We start from the raw sequence: 6563 nt of genomic DNA, 5'->3' as shown, positions 1-6563 counted from the left end.
ACAAAACAAACAAACAAACAAACAAACAAAAACCTCCAAGATCAAGGAATCTAGAACATTTTTTCTCTCTCTCTCTTAAAAGCCTAGCTTTTAAGCTACTACCTGGCCAAAAAGCCCCCAGATCCTATTTAGAAGTTGATAATTGACTGTTTTTTCTTCTTTTTCTTTTCTCTCTCACTCTTTTTTTTTTTTTTTTTTTTTTTTTTGCATTCCCTCTGTAACAATCCTAAACCTCCCTGAGACAATTGGAAACCTCTAAAGATTGGGGGAAAGGTAAGTATAAGAAAATGTAAAAGAAGGCAGCGAGTTGAGGGACTTCAAAATTATATTATCACCATTATATACATTGATAATTTTTCCTACGCACATCATGTACTAATGTGGTTATTCCATAGAGGCTTGCAAGGCTGAGACCACAGCCCTGTGGGTAGACCACATCTGTCCAGCCAATGGCTGAAAGAAGATGTAGGTCCTCAGACAGGAAACCAGAACTCTGAGGGCAATCTTAGCAGACAGGAGAAAGCGTTCTTGGCTATCTTAAGGTTTCTTGGCCATCTTAAGGTTTCTTGGCCTGGCCTCACAGGAGCCTCAGGACAGTCCTCCCACATGTGGGTCAATTTTCTCTCTCAAATGGAGTCAAGCCAGGGTCTTTGAAGGCAGACTTCTTTGTAGGTCTCTGCTTCCCTGAATCTACAATTCAAAAGATTAGCGAAATAAAATATTTTTAGTAAGAGGACTAACATAGGAGTATCACTTTTTATTTTGCCAAACATGGATGTTTAAAACAAAGCATTGTTTGTATTGCAAATGTTTCTTTCAAAAAAAGTAAAAGTATTATTTGTATTGTCAGTGTTTTATTTAATACCTGAAAAGTTGACAATTTTATTTTAAGGAAGGCGTCATTTACTGACAAGCAAGAAAGTCACTTCAGATGCCTGGATGGCATGGAGCAAAGGCATGGAACAGAGGCAGAGAAGGGAGATAAACAAGGTCATTCCAAGGCTGGTAGGTATACTTCTTTGCCCACAGGATTTGCATGGGGGCTATGGGAGGTGGGACCACAAGGACTCCGGAGCATGTCGATCCTTGAGTAACAGTGTGAGGACTAGAATGTCCACTGTGAGAAAGTCAGAGCTTCTGTCTGTTTCATGAGGAAGGAATTGACTAAGAGAAAGCCATATTTGGGAAATTTAAGTTGTAGGTTATGTGCAGCTTCTGGTGGAATTACTGCATTTTGTGGGAGAGAAGTGAGAGGAAGGAAAGCCATTTAGGAGAGAAAGCATGGAATCTATCCCAGACTTTGGTTGAAGTGTAACATCTAGTGCGACATGAATGGGGCACTTTTTCTGCATCTGTTAGTTATTGTGTCTGTTGGTTGCCATGGGGGACCGGGTGATTTTAAGAGAGCCACAGACACTCTTAAAAATCCAATAGATATGCACAAGGTAGATTTGAACATTTTAGACAATTTCTGTCTCTTCTGTACAGAACTTAGTCCACATTTGTACAGGTCTTCCACCTTGGTGCCTGTATGGTAATATGGCTTGCCCTTTTCCTTTGGGTCATTTACCACAGTTCAGATTATTTCATTGACATGAGCGTTTCATTAATATCTGTTTCCTTCACTAAACCATGAGGTCAGTAAGAACAGGGCTCGTGGTGGGCGCGGTGGCTCACACCTATAATCCCAGCACTTCGGGAGGCCGAGGCGGGCGGATCACAAGGTCAGGAGATCGAGACCATCCTGGCTAACACGGTGAAACCCCGTCTCTACTAAAAATACAAAAAATTAGTTGGGCGTGGTGGCGGGCGCCTGTAGTCCCAGCTACTCGGGAGGCTGAGGCAGGAGAATGGTGTAACCCGGGAGGCGCAGCTTGCAGTGAGCCCAGATCGCACCACTGCACTCCAGCCTGGGTGAGAGCCAGACTCCGTCTCAAAAAAAAAAAAAAAAAAAAAAAAAAAAAAAAAAAAAAGAGCAGGGCTCATTATTTTACTTACGATTGTATCTCTAGCACCAAGTATGTGCCTGACATATAAAAAAGGCACTCATAGGCCAGGCTCATGCGTGTCATCCCAGGCCTTAGGGAGGCCAAGGCTGGCGGATCACAAGGTCAGGAGATGGAGACCATCCTGGCTAAGACGGTGAAACGCCGTCTCTACTAAAAATACGAAAAATTAGCCAGGCGTGGTGGCGGGCGCCTGTAGTCCCAGCTACTCGGGAGACTGAGGCAGGAGAATGGCGTGAACTCGGGAGGCGGAGCTTGCAGTGAGCCGAGATGGCGCAGCTGCATTCCAGCCTGGGCGACAGAGCGAGACTCCCTCTCAAAAAAAAAGCACTCAATAAATGAATCAACGCATGAATGTACCTCTAGGAAGAGTGATTGGAATCTCCTCATCAAGTACACTTTACTGTCAGTGTGAGGTATATTTGTTTGTTTTAACAAAGTGAGCTTCTTAAAGGCCACAATCAAACACAAATAAATAATGGATCCTACAGTTGCTGTTAGGGGAAGTGGTCTTGGTAGTTCCCGGCAGCTGAGGCACGGTGCTAGTTTAGTGCCCCCTGTTGGATAAAACAGAAAATTCGGCTTTTTGCACAATCACATTGTCCCTTTACTAAGAAACATGTAGTCCCATCTGAATTTTGTGGCATCTCCTCTGGCATTAGCAAATTTTTACATTTGACTTCATTTCCTCAGCTAAACTTACTGTTTTCTCACTCTTTCTCTATTAAATAGTAGCTTTGTTTTACCCCATTTTCCACATTTCAGATAAGGAAATCTTATGTAGTAAATTGTAGCAAAATTTCTAATTCACAAAAGTAGTCAGGGAATTGAAGTATTGCATTAATAAATTACCTTATGTGACATGTATGGATCACTTGAAGACACAGGTATTTGTTATAGAAATACATTCTATAGTGATGGTATGGCAACACATTCATAGAGAAGATTATTGAGAAGAGATACTCATACCAAAACCTATGGCATACAGCAAAAGCAGTATTAAGAGAGAAGTTATAACAATAAATGCTTACATTAAAAAAGTAGAAAAATTTCAAATAACCAACCTAATTATGCATGTCAAGAAACTAGAAAATCAAGAAGAAGCCAACCCCAGAATTAGTTGGAAAAAAGAAATAACAAGGATAAGAGTAGAAATAAACAGAACTGAGACCAAAAAAATACAAAAGAAATAAGGTGTTTTTTTGAAAAGATAAACAAAATTGCCAAACCATTAGGCAGACTAAACAAGAAAAATAGAGAAAAGACCCAAATAAATAAAATCAGAAATGAAAAAAGGAGACATTACAACTGCTACTACAGAAGTCCAAAAGATTGTTAGAGACTGTTGTGAACAACTATACACCAAAAAATGAGAAACATAATGGAAATGCATAAATTCCTAGACATATACAACCTACGAAGATTGAACCAAGAAGAAACAGAAAACCTGAATAGACCAATTGTGAGTAAAATGATTGAATCAGTATTAAAAGTCTCCCATCAAAGAAAAGTCCAGTACTTGATGATTTCACTGCTGAATTCTACCAAATATTTAAAGAAGAACTATACCAATTATTTTTAAACTTTCCTAAAAAGTTGAAGAGAAGAGAATTCTTCCAAATGCATCTTTGAGGCCAGCTCATCCTGATACCAAAACCAGACAAGAACACAACAACAACATAAGAAAACTATAGGCCAATGTCCCTAAAGAACATAGATGCAAAAATCCTCAATACAATACTAGTAAACTGAGTCCAACAGCACATTAGAAAGATCATTCATCGTGATTTACTGGGATTTATTCCAGGGATGCAAGGCTAGTTTAGCATATGCAAATCTATAAATGTGATATATTACGTCAAAAAAATGAAGTACAAAAAATCATCTTAATAGATGCAGAGAAAGCATTTTATACAATTCAACATCCCTTTATGACTAAAAAAAAAACCCCTCCAAAAATTAGGAACATAGAAGATGTACCTCAATACAATGAAGGCTATATATGACAAACTCACAGCTAATATTATACTAAATGGGGAAAAACTGAAAGTTTCTTCTCTAAGAACTAGAATAAGACAAGGATGCCCACTCTTACCACTCTTATTCAACATAGTACTGGAATTCCTAGCCAGAGCAAATAAGCAAAAGAAATAAAGGGCATTCAAATTAGAAAGGAGGAAGTCACACTGTCCCTGTTTGCAGATGACATGATTTTATATATAGAAAACCCTAAAAGTTCCACCAAAACAAAACAAAAAACTCTTAGAACTGATAAGCAAATTCAGTAAAATTGCAGGATAAAAAATTAACATACAAAAATCAGTATCATTTCTATATACCAATAACAGACTAGTGGAAAAAGAAATCAAGAGATCAGTCTCATTTACAACAGCTATAAAAAATGTAGGAGTAAATTTAACCAAGTTGATGAAAGATCTCTAAAAGGTAAACTATAAAACATGAATGAAAGAAATTGAAGAGGTCACAGAGAAAATGGAAAGACATCCCTGTTCATGGACTGGAAGAATTTGTACTATGAAAATGACCATACCACCAAAAACGATCTACAGATTCAGTGCAATCTCTATCAAAATGCCAAAGACATTCTTCACAGAAGTAGAAAAAATGACCCTAAAATTCATATGAAACCACAGAAGTTCAGTAAGAATGTTAGCTTAAAATTTTCTTTAAAACAAAGGAAACCACAGAAGGCTCCAAACAGCCAAAGCAGTCCTGAGTGAAAAACAACAAAACTGGAGGCATCGCATTACCTGACTTCAAAATATACTGCAAAACTATACTAAACAACACAGCATGGTACTGGTATAAAACCACACACATAGACCAATGGAACACAGTTGAGAACCCAGAAATAAATCCATGTATATACAGCCAATTAATTTTTGACAAAAATACCAAGAATATTCAATGGAGAAATGACAGTCTCTTCAGTAAATGGTGCTGGGAAAACTGCATATTCATAGACAGAAAAATGAAACCCCTATCTTGGTCATCAGCAAAGCTTGAGTCCTGTCTTCTCATTCTCCTCCCTGGACAGCATGAGCTTCACCACTCGCTCTACCTTCTCCATCAACTACTGGTCCCTGGAGTCCTCCCAGGCACCCAGCTACAGCACCTGGCCAGTCAGCAGCGTGGCGAGTGTCTATGCAGGCATGGGGGGCTCTGGTTCCTGGATCTCTGTGTCCTGCTCCATCAGTTTCCGGGGTGGCTTGGGGTCCAAGGGCGTGGCTGCAGGGATGGCCGGAGGTCTGGTAGGAATGGGAGGCATCCAAAATGAAAAGAAGACCATGCAAAGCCTGAACAACTGCCTGGCCTCCTACCTGAAGACAGAGAACCAGAAGCTGGAGAGCAAAATCTGGGAGCATCTGGAGAAGAAGGAACCCCAGGTCAGAGACTGGGGCCATTACTTCAAGACCATCGAGGATCTGAGGGATCAGATCTTCGCAAATACTGTGGACAATGCTCGCATGGTTCTGCAGATCGACGATGTCTGTCTTGCTGCTGATGATGACTTTCAAGTCAAGTATGAGACAGAGCTGGCCATGCGCCAGTCTGTGGAGAGGGACAACCGTGAGCTCCCCAAGGTCATTGATGACACCAATGTCACTCGCTGCAGCTGTAGACAGAGACCGAGGCTGTCAAGGAGGAGCTGCTCTTTATGAAAAAGAACCACAAAGAGGAAGTAAAAGGCCTACAAGCCCAGGTTGCCAGCTCTGGGTTGACTGTGGAGGTAGATGCCCCCAAATCTCAGGTCCTCGCCAAGATCATGGCAGACATCCAGGCCCAATATGACGAGCTGGCTCAGAAGAACCGAGAGGGGCTAGACAAGTACTGGTCTCAGCAGATCGAGGAGGGCACCACGGTAGTCACCATGCAGTCCGCTGAGGTTACAGCTGCTGAGATGACGCTCAGGGAGCTGAGACGTACAGTCCAGTCCTTGGAGATCAACCTGAACTCCATGAGAAATCTGAAGCCCAGCTTGGAGAACAGCCTGAGGAAGGTGGAGGCCCGCTATGCCCTGCAGATGGAGCAGCTCAATGGGATCCTGCTGTATCTGGAGTCAGAGGTGGCACAGACCCGGGCAGAGGGGCAGTGCCAGGCCCAGGAGTATGAGGCCCTGCCGAACATCAAGGTCAAGCTGAAGGCTGAGAGCACCACCTACTGCTGCCTGCTGGAAAATGGCGAGGGCTTCAATCTTGGTGATGCCCTGGATGGTAGCAACTCCATGCAAACCATCGAAAAGACCACCACCCACCAGATAGTGGATGGCAAAGCGGTGTCTGAGACCAATGACACCAAAGTTCTGAGTCATTAAGACAGCAGAACCAGGGTACCCTTTGGGGAGCAGGAGGCCAATAAAAAGTTCAGTGGTTAAAAAAAAAAAAAGAGAAACCCTTATTTCTCACCATACATAAAAATCAAATCAAAATGGATTAAAAACTTAAAAGTAAGACTTGAAACTACTAGAGGAAAACATCAGGAAAGTGCTTTATGATATTGGTCTGGGCAAATTTTTTGGGGTTAAAACCTCGAAAG

At 41.5% G+C, this 6563-nt stretch overlaps 1 pseudogene; it reads left to right on the top strand.

Annotated features, from left to right (window-relative positions):
• The first annotated feature begins 5065 nt into the window (after window positions 1-5065).
• On the top strand, window positions 5066-6342 carry LOC111526415 (annotated as a pseudogene).
• The last annotated feature ends 221 nt before the right edge of the window (window positions 6343-6563 follow it).

This window comes from Piliocolobus tephrosceles, chromosome 2, assembly GCF_002776525.5.
Source record: "Piliocolobus tephrosceles isolate RC106 chromosome 2, ASM277652v3, whole genome shotgun sequence".
Taxonomy (NCBI): domain Eukaryota; kingdom Metazoa; phylum Chordata; class Mammalia; order Primates; family Cercopithecidae; genus Piliocolobus; species Piliocolobus tephrosceles.
This window is presented reverse-complemented; position numbering and strand designations above follow the sequence as displayed.